General features: G+C 45.1%; 2 protein-coding genes across 7 annotated transcripts in view; both read right to left on the bottom strand.

The window, feature by feature from the left end:
* LOC309334734 (uncharacterized protein) overlaps positions 1-14,157 on the bottom strand; it is an 81,139-nt gene that overhangs the window by 34,193 nt on the left and 32,789 nt on the right. The gene's annotated exons all lie outside the window — the stretch shown is intronic.
* LOC309334669 (uncharacterized protein) overlaps positions 1-14,157 on the bottom strand; it is a 96,579-nt gene that overhangs the window by 21,487 nt on the left and 60,935 nt on the right. Inside the window, exons 1-2 of one of the 6 annotated variants that reach the window (XM_081849189.1) lie at positions 5,176-6,191; positions 4,716-5,132 (exon numbers count right to left, since the gene is read on the bottom strand). The exons of 2 other annotated variants lie outside the window; for them this stretch is intronic. The gene's annotated coding sequence lies outside the window, so the exon portion shown is untranslated. Of the gene's footprint in view, positions 1-4,715; positions 5,133-5,175; positions 6,192-6,979; positions 7,060-14,157 lie in introns of those variants that run through there. 3 more of the 6 variants (XM_081849192.1, XM_081849191.1, XM_081849190.1) reach the window with 3 other exon arrangements.

Genomic DNA, 14,157 nt, shown 5'->3' on the forward strand with positions numbered 1-14,157 from the left:
CCTGGCAGTTGAAATTCAAATTCAAGGAGAAAAAGATTTGATAGTTGGAGTTTACGCGCCCAATGAAGGGAAGGCTGAATTTTTTAAGAAGTTGCATGAGACTTTAATGGATTTTTTGGATTATAAAATTGTAATGATGGGCGACATGAATGGAGTCGTCTCCACAAACATGGATAAAGCACAGAGACAAGTGATTTCCAAGGAAGGGAGACTACCAAAGACCTTTTTTGAAATGACTGATACCATGGACCTTATTGATATTTGGAGAACAAGGAACCCTCTGGAAAGAGAGGGAACTTATTTCTCTGAAGCAAAAATGACATGGACAAGAATTGACCAAATCTGGGTTTCTAGTTGCCTGGTACCAAGAATTAAAAAAACAGAAATCTGCCCAAAAACCTGCTCCGACCATAATGCAGTAAAGATGGAGATAAAACTAACAACAGCTGGATCCTTTTGATGGAGAATGAATGACACCTTATTTAGAGATGAAGAAATCTACAAGAAGGCCCAAAAAACATTGAAAGACTATTTTGAGATAAATTTGAGAACAGAAGTGGAGAAAAGAACAATTTGGGACGCTAGCAAGGCCGTGATGCGTGGTTTTTTTAATTCAGCAGAACTCTATAAAGAGGAAAAAACAAAATGAGAAGAAAGAGAAAATTTTGGAAAAAATGAAAGAAGGAGAGAAGAAATTGAGATCTAAACCAAAGTCCCAAGAGATTTTGAGGGAAATAAAATATTATCAGACGCAATATATGGAATTGATGAACCAAGAAATAGAATGGAAAATAAAGCAAATGAGACAAAAAACATTTGAATCGGCAGATAAATGTGGGAAACTTCTGTCATGGCAACTGAGAAAGAGGCAAAAATTGAACACTGTGACAAGCCTAGAAATCGACGGAAAGATCATCCACAAACCTAATGAGATAAGTAATTGCTTCCAAAGTTTTTTCAAGAAATTGTATGCGCAAGGGCCAGTAAAGGAACAAGAAATAGAAGACTTTATTAAAAAATATGGACTACCAAAGATTTCAGAACAAAGTAAAATGACTTTGAGCAAGAAAATTACAGAACAAGAAATAGAGGGTGCCATCCAGAACATGCAACTGGGGAAATCACCAGGACCAGACGGTTTGACTGCTAGATACTACAAAGCGCTGAAGGAATGGTTAATACAACCATTGAAGGAAGTATGCAATCAAATTTTGGAGGGGAAAAAGGCTCCTGAATCGTGGAAAGAGGCATTTATCTCACTTATACCAAAAACAGAGACTGAAAAAAACCAGGTTAAGAACTACCGCCCTATATCATTATTGAATGTGGATTACAAAATTTTTGCAGACATTTTGGCAAAAAGATTTAAGAGAGTGCTGTTAGAGGAGATTCACAAGGACCAGACAGGCTTTCTCCCAGGGAGACAGATGTCAGACAATGTGAGGAACATTATAGACATTTTGGAGTTGCTGGAGGTGGACATTAACAGAAAGGCGGTTTTGATTTTTGTGGATGCGGAGAAAGCCTTCGATAATATTTGTTGGAGCTTTATGAAGAAGAATCTCCAAGGGATGGGGGTAGGCCAAGGTTTTGAAAACGGTATAGGTGCAATATATTCTGAACAAAAAGCAAAATTAATTGTAAACAATGTGGTAATGGAGGAAATACCAATAGAAAAAGGTACACGACAGGGATGCCCAATATCCCCTTTGCTTTTTATATCAGTCCTGGAGGTTTTGTTAAACATGATTAGAAAGGACCAGCTGGTTAAAGGAATACAGGTCGGAGCTAAACACTATAAACTAAGGGCTTTTGCAGATGACTTAGTGTTAACTTTGCAACAGCCAGATACTAGTACTAAAAGAGTATTAGAACTAATTGAGATATTTGGTCAAGTAGCAGGATTTAAATTGAATAAACAGAAAACAAAAGTGTTGGGGAAAAAATTAACAATGGAGGAAAAAGAGAGATTTCAGAGTGAAACTGGTTTGGAAATAACGAAAAAAGTCAAATACCTAGGGGTGAACTTAACATCTAAGAATGTGAACCTATTTAAAGATAACTATGAAAAATGTTGGACAGAAGTAAAGAAAGATCTAGAAATATGGTCTAGGCTGAGACTTTCCTTGTTAGGCCGAATTGCTGTTATTAAGATGAATGTATTGCCGAGAATGCTGTTTTTGTTCCAGACGTTACAGATTTTGGATAAAATGGACTGTTTCAAGAAGTGGCAGAAAGACATATCTAAATTTGTCTGGCAGGGCAAAAAGCCCAGAATAAAATTTAAGATTTTAACAGACGCAAAAGATAGAGGGGGCTTTGCCCTGCCGGACTTAAGACTTTATTATGAATCAGCAGCATTCTGCTGGTTGAAAAAATGGCTACTTCTTGAGGATACAGACATTTTGGATCTGGAAGGGTATGATAACAACTTTGGTTGGCATGCATATTTATGGTATGACAAGGTAAAGGTGCATAAAGGTTTTAAAAACCATATTGTTAGGAAAGCATTGTACAATGTTTGGAATCGATATAAAGATTTGTTGGAAAGTAAAACTCCCAGGTGGTTGTCACCAATGGAAGCTAAGGCGGTGAAAAAACTTAATATGGATTCTAATTGGCCAAAATACTGTGAAATCCTAGAACAAGAGGGTGAAAAGTTTAAACTTCAGAGTTATGAGAAACTAAAGTTCAAAGTTCGAGACTGGTTACATTACCATCAGATAAAGGAGACATTTAAGCAGGACAGGAAACTAGGATTTCAGAAGGAGAGGTCAAAGTTAGAAATAGAACTGCTAGAACCCAATACTAAGAATTTGTCTAGAATGTATAACTTGCTGTTGAAATGGAATACACAAGAGGAAACGGTTAAATCAGCTATGATTAAATGGGCACAGGATATCGGTCATGACATCATGTTTGCTGACTGGGAACAGTTATGGACCACTGGCATTAAGTTTACGGCATGTAGTGCCTTAAAAGAGAACATAATGAAAATGATCTACAGGTGGTACATGACCCCAGTCAAGCTTGCAAAGATCTATCATTTGCCCAATAATAAATGTTGGAAATGTAATGAGTCTGAAGGAACCTTCTATCACCTTTGGTGGACCTGCTCAAAGATTAAAGCCTTTTGGGAAATGATCTATAATGAAATTTAAAAAGTCCTTAAGTGGACATTCTCAAAGAAACCGGAGGCTTTTCTCTTGGGCATGGTGGGCCAATTGGTGCCAAGAAAGGATAGGACATTTTTTATGTATGCAACCACAGCAGCAAGAATTCTTTTGGCAAAGTATTGGAAGATGCAAGAACTACCTACTCTGGAAGAATGGCAGACAAAGGTGACAGAATTTATGGGACTGGCAGAGATGACCGAGGGAATCCGCGACCAGGGGAACGAGGCGGTGGAAGAGGACTGGAATAAATTTAAAATATATCTTAAAAATTGTTGTAAAATTGAGGACTGTTAAGATGTCAAGGGGTAAGAAAAAGAGAATTACAGCGGTAAACAATTATTTTAAGGAAATCTAAAGAGAATTAAATAGAGAAATTGACTTAAGGGTTGCTAAAGAATTGCAAAATAAGCATGCAGAGAAAGGGAGGTGTGGGGAAGTCATGTTTTATGTTTCTGTTTTTTGTGTTTTGTTTGTGTTGTGTTGTGTCTTTTGTTGTGGAAACCAATAAAAATCATTTTTTAAAAAAGGAAATATTCTTTTGGCAAGACCGTTGCCCCAGAGGCTTTGTACTCTGTGTAGATGTTACCAAGAAGTTGTCTAGCCTGTTTACAAGCACTGTTGAACCACAATGCACCTCTCTTCCTTTGTGTTCGATTTATTTTATGCGTCAGGACAGAGAAAAAAGACGTTAGATCTTCCGACAGATTCGAGAATAGTCTTAGAGTTTGGTCATAATCATGATAATCCTCAGTTAAGCCTGAATATGCTTGTTTTAGTCCTTGTTGGAAATATGCTGAGAATTTTTGAGCCTGTAGTTCGGACCATTTTACACTTTTGACTTGCAGTACTGAGTTCGTAATCAAATGTGTTGGATGTCTGTCTCCATCTGGGGTCCAGTCTATAATCATTGTGGCGACCAACGGTAGGAGGTCGCTCAGTTGAATATTTTCAACTTTAAAATGGGAAAATTTCATGAGATAGATTCGGAGAGGGGTCTCAAAGACTCTTCGCCCAAAACTAGTGGGGAGAGCACGGCCACGCCTCTGCCCACTCCTTCCCTGTGCAGAAGATTTCCGCGCAGGAAGAGTAGGCGGAGACTTGGCATCAAACAACTTCTTTGCTGAAAGAGGTTCAAGAAACGCCCACTGACGGATTCTGCAAGCGACTGAACGGCCACGGAGTGAAAGGCTGTCAGCCGAGGCAAAGTTAGCCAGGCAATCTGCCCAGCAGTAATGGCAACTTACGCACAAGTAACCCCTTATAACAGTTACATTAATCATTAATGAAGCAGCATTATCTTAGAATACGGTTGAACTGTGGGGTTTACGTTTTATAAAAAGTGGTTTCTCACAGGAACGGGAGCTGTTCTATGTTCCATGAACCTGGCCAATATTAATTAGGATCCTAAATTCATCATGAAGTTCTTCATCTGCTGCACTGTAATCCTCCACCCCTTGGGCCACATGCTGTCCCCTGCGACCTCTAGATCTTTATTCATCACCTGCACAGTCCCTTTGGCCTCAGGAGGTGCATAGTGACCATTTTGGGAGACCCATATATAAGTCTAGTGACAAGGCTTGGTGCTTGTGGTTGGTTGAAGGAGTGCTCAGTTGGAGAATGTTCTTGGGGTTGGACCTCCATCTCTCAGCCTTGCATTATTGAATGGAGAGAGCTGGAGATGCAGAAGGAAAGCAGCTGGAGCCTGACCGCTGGGATGGCCAGATTGAGACACCCACCCCAATTATGATTTATAATAATTATATGCCACCAAGTCTCGCACCCGCCTCCTGACACTGGCTTATCTTAGTGGAGATTCCCTGTCCAGGCCTCTCTCACTGTTCTTCCTCCTTTGCCGTGGGTGGCCAAGGGCTTCTGGATATTCTAGCTCTGCTCCAACTGGGAATTATTTATTAAATTGTTATACCTCTCTTCATCTGAAGATCACAAGATAAAAATCTGTGAGACACTGAAAAAGGTGAGTATTAAAGGTGAATAACACTGATTGTTGGAAAGAAAAGAAAGAAGATGAAACCAGTGGTGTGTACAGCTGAATGTAAAATAACAACAACAACAACAATGTGTAAAGAAGAAACCAATCTTCAAATCAGTTTCATATTCCCTGGCTGTATTTCTCAGCCACGATTGTGACTCAGAATCTTAGCCACACTTTTTTCTAGAATATCAACTGGATCTCTTTGTAATAGGAGCCAGACATCCCTGGGATTTCATCCAGACATTCCTTTAGTGTGGGCAGCAGCAGCAGCGGAGGAAGGAAGGAATTAACTTTGGGGGCAAACCATTTCCTTCAGAAGGTCTTCCCCAGCGGCCAGCAGGGTTGATAAACTGCTCAGTGGGGACACCTTGGATTTATAGTGTTATGGTCTGGATACCAATCACAATCCCTTGGAAATGTCTCAAGAACCCTTAAGATCCAGTTCCACCAACTCCCAAGTAACACTGAGCCCTAGAGGAACCTTCTATGCTGAGTTGAGGCACCTCTGGCCCTCCAGATGTGGTTGGACTCAAAGTACCACCTGCCCAAGCAAGGATGGCCCATGGCCAGGGAGGATGGGAGTCTTATCTGGGGGGACACACTTTCCCCTTCTTCCCCCTCCCCTGAAAATGCTGAATATCTGTATTTCGTTTCCTCCTTCCTCCGTGATCTCCAACATCTTCCTGATGAAGTCCAACCAACTGCACACATTCCCAAATCATCCTTCACCACTGACTTCCCAAGGCGGCTGCATTGTGTCTGGGACACTGGCAAAGGGACAGCACCTTCCACTGGATGAGAGGATAGAGGGTTAAATCAGGGCTGGCCAAATGGGACTCCGCTCCCTCCCCTCCTTGCCCCTCCCTGCATCTCCTGCCTGAGGGGGCTGCCTCAGTTTCCCTAGTGGGGGAGCAGGCCCTGAGAACAGCCTTCTCTCTGCCCCCCAAATACAGGAAACACGACAAAGAAGGCCTTGGAGCGTCACCGTGGAACATAACAACAACAACAACAACAACAACAACAACAACAACAACTGGTTGTAAGTCACTTTGGGCTGCCCTGAGCAAGAGAAAGCAACTAATAGATTAAATTAATTAAAAAAATTAAAAAATTAACCCTTTCATGGATTCCCCACTCTCCCCCCAAAGGGGACCCGCCAAGCCAGAATCGCAGCACCCCAGGGATTCCTGCCAGGGGGTTCAAGTCCCAGCCCTGGGGGGGGGGCTCCCATTTCTATTGCCTCAAAGGCGCCCAAGGGGGGGCAGGGGAGCTGAGCATCTCTTGACAGCTGAGCATCTCCTTGCGCTGCAAAGGAGCTCTTGCAATGCAAACCCTTTCGGTGCTGCCTCTGCAGGAAGCCCCCACCCCCACCCCGCCGCATTTCCCATAGTAAAAGGCAGGAAGGCTGATCTCGGGGGGGGGGGGGCGTGCAATGCAATCCCTGCGAAAGGAGGGGCCTCGATCTCCAGCCGGATTGCATGCATCGGGGCCTCTGTTGTTGGGGGGGGGTCTCTGCCCCCTTCCCCTCCCCGCCCTACAGCTTTGCCTCTTTGTCCTCTCTGTCGCTCCCCTTCCATCGCTCGCTCTGCTATTCCGATTTCCTTTCTCGGGGGTCTCCAAGGAGGCGCCCCCTCGGGGGGAGGGGCTCCTTTCTCCTAAACCAGCCCCTCCCCCGCTCGCCGGATCCCCAGATCCGCCCCAAATTTCACACCCCCCGCCCCAAATCCTGCCCCCCCTTCCCAGCTGCCCTGTTTGCAGATTCAGGGGGAGGAAAAGCGCCTCCCCCCCAAGATATAGATATATTTCGCACCTCTTTTCCCTCCTCCTCCTCCGCAGAGCTGCTCCTCTTCCGGGAAGGTGGATCAGGCCCCTCCCCTCCCCCCTTGGCCCCCTCCCCCTCCCTGCCTCTCTAGGAAGCGGAGCTCACTGACCGGGGGGGGGGAAGGAATGAGTGGCCCCTCCCTCCCAGGAGACACAAATTCTCCTCCTCCCAAACCAGCTCCGTTTTCCGGATTCTCTCCTGAGAAAGTCCCGGGTTCGATCCCCGGAGGCGGCAGGGAAGGAGACCCCCCCACCTGGGAAAAAGCCCTCCGGGGCAGGAAGGGGACACCCCCCCTTCATCTCTTTTAATCCCTTGTCGGGAGAGGGGGGTCCGGTCAGTCTCACCCCATTTCCCGACGGGGGGGGAGGCAGGGCCGGGGCGCAGAGTGTCCCCGTTACAACAGCCCATCGCCCCCTCTCCTGGGAGTCTCTTCCCCTGCCAAGCAGCTCTTGCTGGCAAAGGTTTAGTCAGAATCGCCTTTCTTGCAGCTTGAGGCCATGGGTTCGAGTCCTACCCTACAGCCTAGAACAGAGTTCTCTTTCTTGGTTGCTGCATCACCCTGTGGACTCAGGTTAAGCTAGTGGTCCACCGAGACCCCTGGGTGCTCCTCACGTGTACTGCTAGTCAGCCAGGTGTCCCCCATCCTCTATTTGCGCAGGTGGGTCTCCCTGCCTAAGTGCAGAGCCTGACCTTTGTCCCTGTTGAAGTTCATTCTGTTACTCATTCTGTTCTGCAAGGACGTCCCCCAGCAGAGCTGCTATTCCTGTTACAGGAAATCTCAGGGGAGCATCAATAGCGCAAGTTGCACCCAAATTCTCGGTCCTGGTCCTCCCGAGTGGTGGCTCTATGGCTGGGCAGGATCTGTCCCGCCTCAGACTGCAGGGGAGGCAGCTGGCAGGATGGACCACTCCCCAGTGCACTCCTTCTCCCAAGGGAGGAGGGTCCTGGCTGGACATCTCCTCCCCCCTGACTTGCTCTGCTTCCCCAAGTGGTGGAATCCATGTGTCCCAGAACAGAGGGTCTTCCTTGCAGGCTGAAGTGGGGCAGTCTAGATACAGGCCAAACCCCTGGGGTGTGTGGAGGAGGCAGAGACCTTGGGCCTCTCCCTCCCTTCCCCACCCCCTGTGAACCATGGGTTCAGCCGTTCCTGGAAAGAGCATTTAACACACACTTAGGCCACCTCCCCACTGCATCGAGGTCTCTCTGGCACTGCCCACTCTATGCTCTGCCACCTTCCCCCTTCATGCAAGATTTGCAGCTAGGAGGCCAGTCCTTCCTTTCTGCCCGGATTGGAAGGTGAGTGAAGGGAAGCCCTTGTTGGAAAACGCTCTGGGCTACCTGCAGCCCCCCTTCCGGATCTCCCTCCGAGCGTCCTCTGGTGAGCATAGCTCTGGAAAAGGCATCCCCTTCTTCTCCAGCGACATAAACCATCTTGATTTGTGCACACTAGCCTTCTGGCTTAACTCAGCAAAAGAAAGAAGCATCGTAGTTCTAAACTACTATTTATTTACATAATATTTACATACATATGCATAATGGCATCCATTCTCATCAGCTCCAACAACAAAACAGAACGACATAAAAGTGAAAGTAGTTTCACAGTCTCACACCGGAAGAGAGAGAAGACAGTCTTCCTTTCTCTCGCTCCACTCAGACAGGCGTGTGAAATATACCAAACATGACATCAGCATTGGGGAGCATAAAATCCTTTATATTTGAATATTATTAATAAAAAACGAATAAAAACTATTATTATTATACAATACTTGTGAGACATGACCTTCATTTCATTAAAGACCTGTCTATACAACTTTATATACAAATACCAGAACTTCACATGCACTCCATGCATTTAAGACTGATTTCCCATTATCTGAGTTCATTGAAGGGAAGGGAAGTGAACTCTGAGAGAAATTCGTCAAACACTCCATACATCTAAAGGTTTTCTTCTCCCTTTTGAGAATCTGTAGAGGTTTCTTAACCATCCCATTCTAACTGATGCACCGCTCTGGGACTTCCAGGTTGTCGCATCGGAGTTCAGTCGCCTGCCATGCACCCTCCGCAGCAGATCAGGTCCTGTGGTCAACTGGTCCCCAACCATTTGCCCCTCCCTCACCTGTCTTTGCTCTCCGGCCAGACCAGGTTTCTGGAGCAAGGCTGGCAGACCCTTTTACCTTTTCAGAAACAGGACGAAACAGAACTGGTAAGGCTGCCACCACTCCCTTGTCCCAGGGTTACCTTAAGCCACAGCTCAAGGGAGACGGCTGTGCTTCTTTGTTACCGGTTAACCCCAAACTACAAGTTGCTTCCACAAGCTTGCAGGCAGAAATTCTTTAGTAAAGCGCAACCAAGAAGCTAGACGTTGGATTTAGCTATTCCCCCGGATAGGCACACACAATACAAGAGAAAGTTTCTTGCTTAAAATTTATTTTAAAACATAAAGAACCTGCTAAAAAGCAGGCTCATCTTTTGGTAGATTACAAGTAAAGAGAAAATAAAAACGTTGCAAAATATAGCTAGCTAATACTCACTTCTACACTCTAAGGCAAAGATAGGATAGTTCAGAGTCCTTCAGAGATCTGCATTCAGAGGTCTTAGAAAATCTTCATCACAAAAGAACGGCTGCTTAGGTGGAACATCAGCAGCCGGGCGATTTTGCGGACTGCAGAGCGCACCTTCCCAGCCATTCTCAAGATCTTTTATCCCTAATCTGCACGTGGAATCAGATCCCCCAGGCCCAATCACCACTCTTGGTTACATTTGAATTCTCCAATGACCAGCTTTTGGGTAATAATTTTAACTTCTGACAGCTGGGCCAATTAAGACTCCAGAGTCTAGATCAAAGATGTTTCCTCCCTTTCTTGGAGCTTATGCAGATGCACCTCCTTTGGGCAATTAACAGGGAGATAACATCACCGGGCCCCTTCATGGATCACTGCCTTGCTGTGGCGAAGGGGCTTGAATAACTCAGAGAATCTATGAACTATGCCGAGCAGGGCACCCAAGATGGACAGGTCATAGTGGAGAGTTTTGACCAAACGTGATCCACCTGGAGGAAGAACCGGCAAGCCACTCCAGTATCCCTGCCAAGAACACTCCATGGACAAAGACAACAGGCATATAAAAGTTATGACGCTGGAAGATGAGCCCCTCAGGTCGGAAGGCGTCCAACATGCTACTGGGGAAGAGCGGAGGACAAGTACAAGTAGATTCAGAGCTGATGAAGCAGCTGGGCCAAAGCCAAAAGGTCACTCAGTTGCGGATATGCCTGGAAGCGAAAGGAAAGTCCAATGCTGTGAAGAAAAATATTGCATAGGAACCTGGAATGTAAGAACCATGAACCTGGGTAAGTTGGAGGTGGTCAAAAATGAGATGGCAAGAATAAATATTGACATCCTGGGCATCAGTGAACTAAAATGGACGGGAATGGGCGAATTCAGTTCGGATGACTATCATATCTACTACTGTGGGCAAGAAACCCGTAAAAGAAATGGAGTAGCCCTCATAGTCAACAAAAGAGTAGCGAAAGCTGTACTGGGATGCAATCTCAAAAATGAGAGAATGATCTCAATACGAATCCAATGCAGACCTTTTAACATCACAGTAATCCAAGTTTATGCACCAACTACTGGTGCTGAAGAAACTGAAATTGACCAATTCTATGAAGAGTTACAAGACCTTATAGAAGTGACACCAAAGAAGGATGTTCTTCTCATTATAGGGGATTGGAATGCTAAAGTAGGGAATCAAGAGATAAAAGGAAAAACTGGCAAGTTTGGCCTTGGAGATCAAAACAAAGCAGGGCAAAGGCTAATAGAGTTCTGTCAAGAGAACAAGCTGGTCATCACAAACACGCTTTTCCAACAACACAAGATACGACTCTACACATGGACATCACCAGATGGGCAACATCAAAATCAGATTGATTATATTCTCTGCAGCCAAAGATGGAGAAGCTCTATACAGTCAGCAAAAACAAGACCTGAAGCTGACTGTGGCTCAGATCATCAGCTTCTTATAGCAAAATTCAAGCTTAAACTGAAGAAAGTAGGAAAAACCACTGGGCCGGTAAGATACAATCTAAACCAAATCCCTTATGAATACACAGTGGAAGTGAGGAACAGGTTCAAGGATTTAGATTTGCTGGACAGAGTGCCTGAAGAACTATGGATGGAGGCTCGCAAAATTATACAGGAGGCAGCAACGAAAACCATCCCAATGAAAAGGAAATGCAAGAAAGCAAAGTGGCTGTCCAATGAGGCCTTACAAATAGCGGGTGAGAGAAGGCAAGCGAAATGCGAGGGAGATAGTGAAAGATACGGGAAATTGAATGCAGATTTCCAAAAAATAGCAAGGAGAGATAAGATGGCCTTCTTAAACGAGCAATGCAAAGAAATATAGGAAAACAACAGAATGGGAAAAACCAGAGATGTGTTCAAGAAAATCGGAGATGTGAAAGGAACATTTTGTACAAAGATTGTGGAGTTTGGAACTGACAGGGTTAAAACTCCGTGGTGTCCTGTATCTGGGAGGAGCTTGACGCAGAGAAGTGCATCACAGTCTGTGAGCAGAGTTGCTTTCGCTTCTGCCTGAGAGACACAGCTCAGCTCCGAGGCTGCAGGCTGTGTGAATGTGTGCTTTTGGAAGCACAGAGAAATGGCCGAAGTTTCCGATGGAAAGAGACTGATTTATGGCTTGTATATAAACGCTACTAGAGATAAGAATCGAACTGTCTCTGAACTTGATTTATCCCTTTTCTCACACAGGACCGCTGCAACTCTGCTATCCTGCCAGGCCAGCTTCGGAAGAAGAAGAAGAGTTTGGATTTGATATCCTGCTTTATCACTCCCCTTCAGGAGTCTCAGAGCGGCTCACATTCTCCTTTCCCTTCCTCCCCCACAACAAACACTCTGTGAGGTGAGTGGGGCTGAGAGACTTCAAAGAAGTGTGACTGGCCCAAGGTCACCCAGCTGCTGCATGTGGAGGAGCGGAGACGCGAACCCGGTTCCCCAGATTACGAATCTACCGCTCTTAACCACTACACCACACTGGCTCTCGACACAGAAGGCTGCGCAGGGAAGCCTCGCTGGACGCAGGTTTTATATTCACCCGAAGAAAGATTACCATAATAAAGGACAAAAGTGGTAAGGACCTAACAGAAGCAGAAGACATCAAGAAGAGGTGGCAAGAATACACAGAGGAATTATACCAGAAAGATATGGATGTCTCGTACACCCCAGGTAGTGTGGTTGCTGACCTTGAGCAAGACATCCTGGAGAGTGAAGTCAAATGAGCCTTAGAAAGCACTGCTAATAACAAGGCCAGTGGAAGTGATGGTATTCCAGCTGAACTATTTAAAATTTTAAAAGATGATGCTGTTAAGGTGCTACACTCAATATGCCAGCAAGTTTGGAAAACTCAGCAGTGGCCAGAGGATTGGAGAAGGTCAGTGTACATCTCAATCCCAAAGAAGGGCAGTGCCAAAGAATGCTCCAACTACCGAACAATTGCACTCATTTCAGAAAGACATCTACTTCTGCTTCATTGACTATGCCAAAGCCTTTGACTGTGTCGACCACAGCAAACTATGGCAAGTTCTTAAAGAAATGGGAGTGCCTGATCACCTCATCTGTCTCCTGAGAAATCTCTATGTGGGACAAGAAGCTACAGTTAGAACTGGATATGGAACAACATTGGTTCAAAATTGGGAAAGGAGTACGACAAGGCTGTATTTTGTCTCCCTGCTTATTTAACTTATATGCAGAATTCATCATGCGAAAGGCTGGGCTGGATGAATCCCTAGCCGGAATTAAGATTGCCGGAAGAAATATCAACAACCTCAGATATGCAGATGACACAACCTTGATGGCAGAAAGTGAGGAGGGATTAAAGAACCTTTTATTGAGGGTGAAAGAGGAGAGCGCAAAATATGGTCTGAAGCTCAACATCAAAAAAACAAAGATCATGGCCACCTGTCCCATCACCTCCTGGCAAATAGAAGGGGAAGAAATGGAGGCAGTAAGAGATTTTACTTTCTTGGGCTCCATGATCACTGCAGATGGTGAGAGCAGTTGCGAAATTAAAAGACGCCTGCTTCTTGGGAGAAGGGCAATGACAGACCTAGACAGCATCTTAAAAAGAAGAGACATCACCTTGCCAACAAAGGTCCGTTTAGTTAAAGCCATGGTTTTCCGAGTAGTGATGTATGGAAGTGAGAGCTGGACCATAAAGAAGGCTGATCGCCGAAGAATTGATGCTTTTGAATTATGGTGCTGGAGGAGACTCTTGAGAGTCCCATGGACTGCAAGAAGATCAAACCTCTCCATTCTGAAGGAAATCAGCCCTGAGTGCTCACTGGAAGGACAGATCGTGAAGCTGAGGCTACAAGACTTTGGCCACCTCATGAGAAGAGAAGACTCCCTGGAAAAGACCCTGATGTTGGGAAAGATGGAGGGCGCAAGGAGAAGAGGACGAAAGAGGACGAGATGGTTGGATGGTGTTCTTGAAGCTACCAGCAGGAATTTGACCAAACTGCGGGAGGCAGTGGAAGACAGAAGTGTCTGGTGTGCTCTGGTCCACAGGGTCACGAAGAGTCGGACACGACTAAACAACAACAACAACAACATCACCGGCTGGATATACATAACTTCCCTCACAGGTGTCAACCCTTCACATTACCCAGATAATTCCTCTCCTATAGTAAACCTTTCACACCCTTGGAGCCAACGGGTCTATGGGTTAAAGCAACAGGACCTAGTTCCCATAATTCTTGCTGGTTTCCCACAAGGCCTCACTCTCCACTTGACCAAAGTACTAACAATAAAAGCAGAGGCATTCTAGTTATAAAGATGAATGTATTGCCAAAAATGTTGTTTTTGTTTCAAACTTTGCAGATTGTGGACAAGATGGATTGTTTCAAGAGGTGGCAGAGAGATATTTCTAAATTTGTCTGGCAGGGCAAAAAGCCCAGAATAAAATTTAAAATATTGACTGATGCTAAAGAAAGAGGGGGGTTTGCCCTGCCAGACATGAAGTTGTACTATGAATCAGCAGCATTCTGCTGGTTGAAAGACTGGCTACTTCTTGAGAACACTGACATTTTGGATTTGGAAGGGTTTAACAATGCTTTTGGGTGGCATGCATATCTGTGGTACGACAAGGTTAAA

The sequence above is a fragment of the Podarcis erhardii genome (genome assembly GCF_964252035.2).
Source record: "Podarcis erhardii genome assembly, chromosome: 2".
NCBI lineage: Eukaryota > Metazoa > Chordata > Lepidosauria > Squamata > Lacertidae > Podarcis > Podarcis erhardii.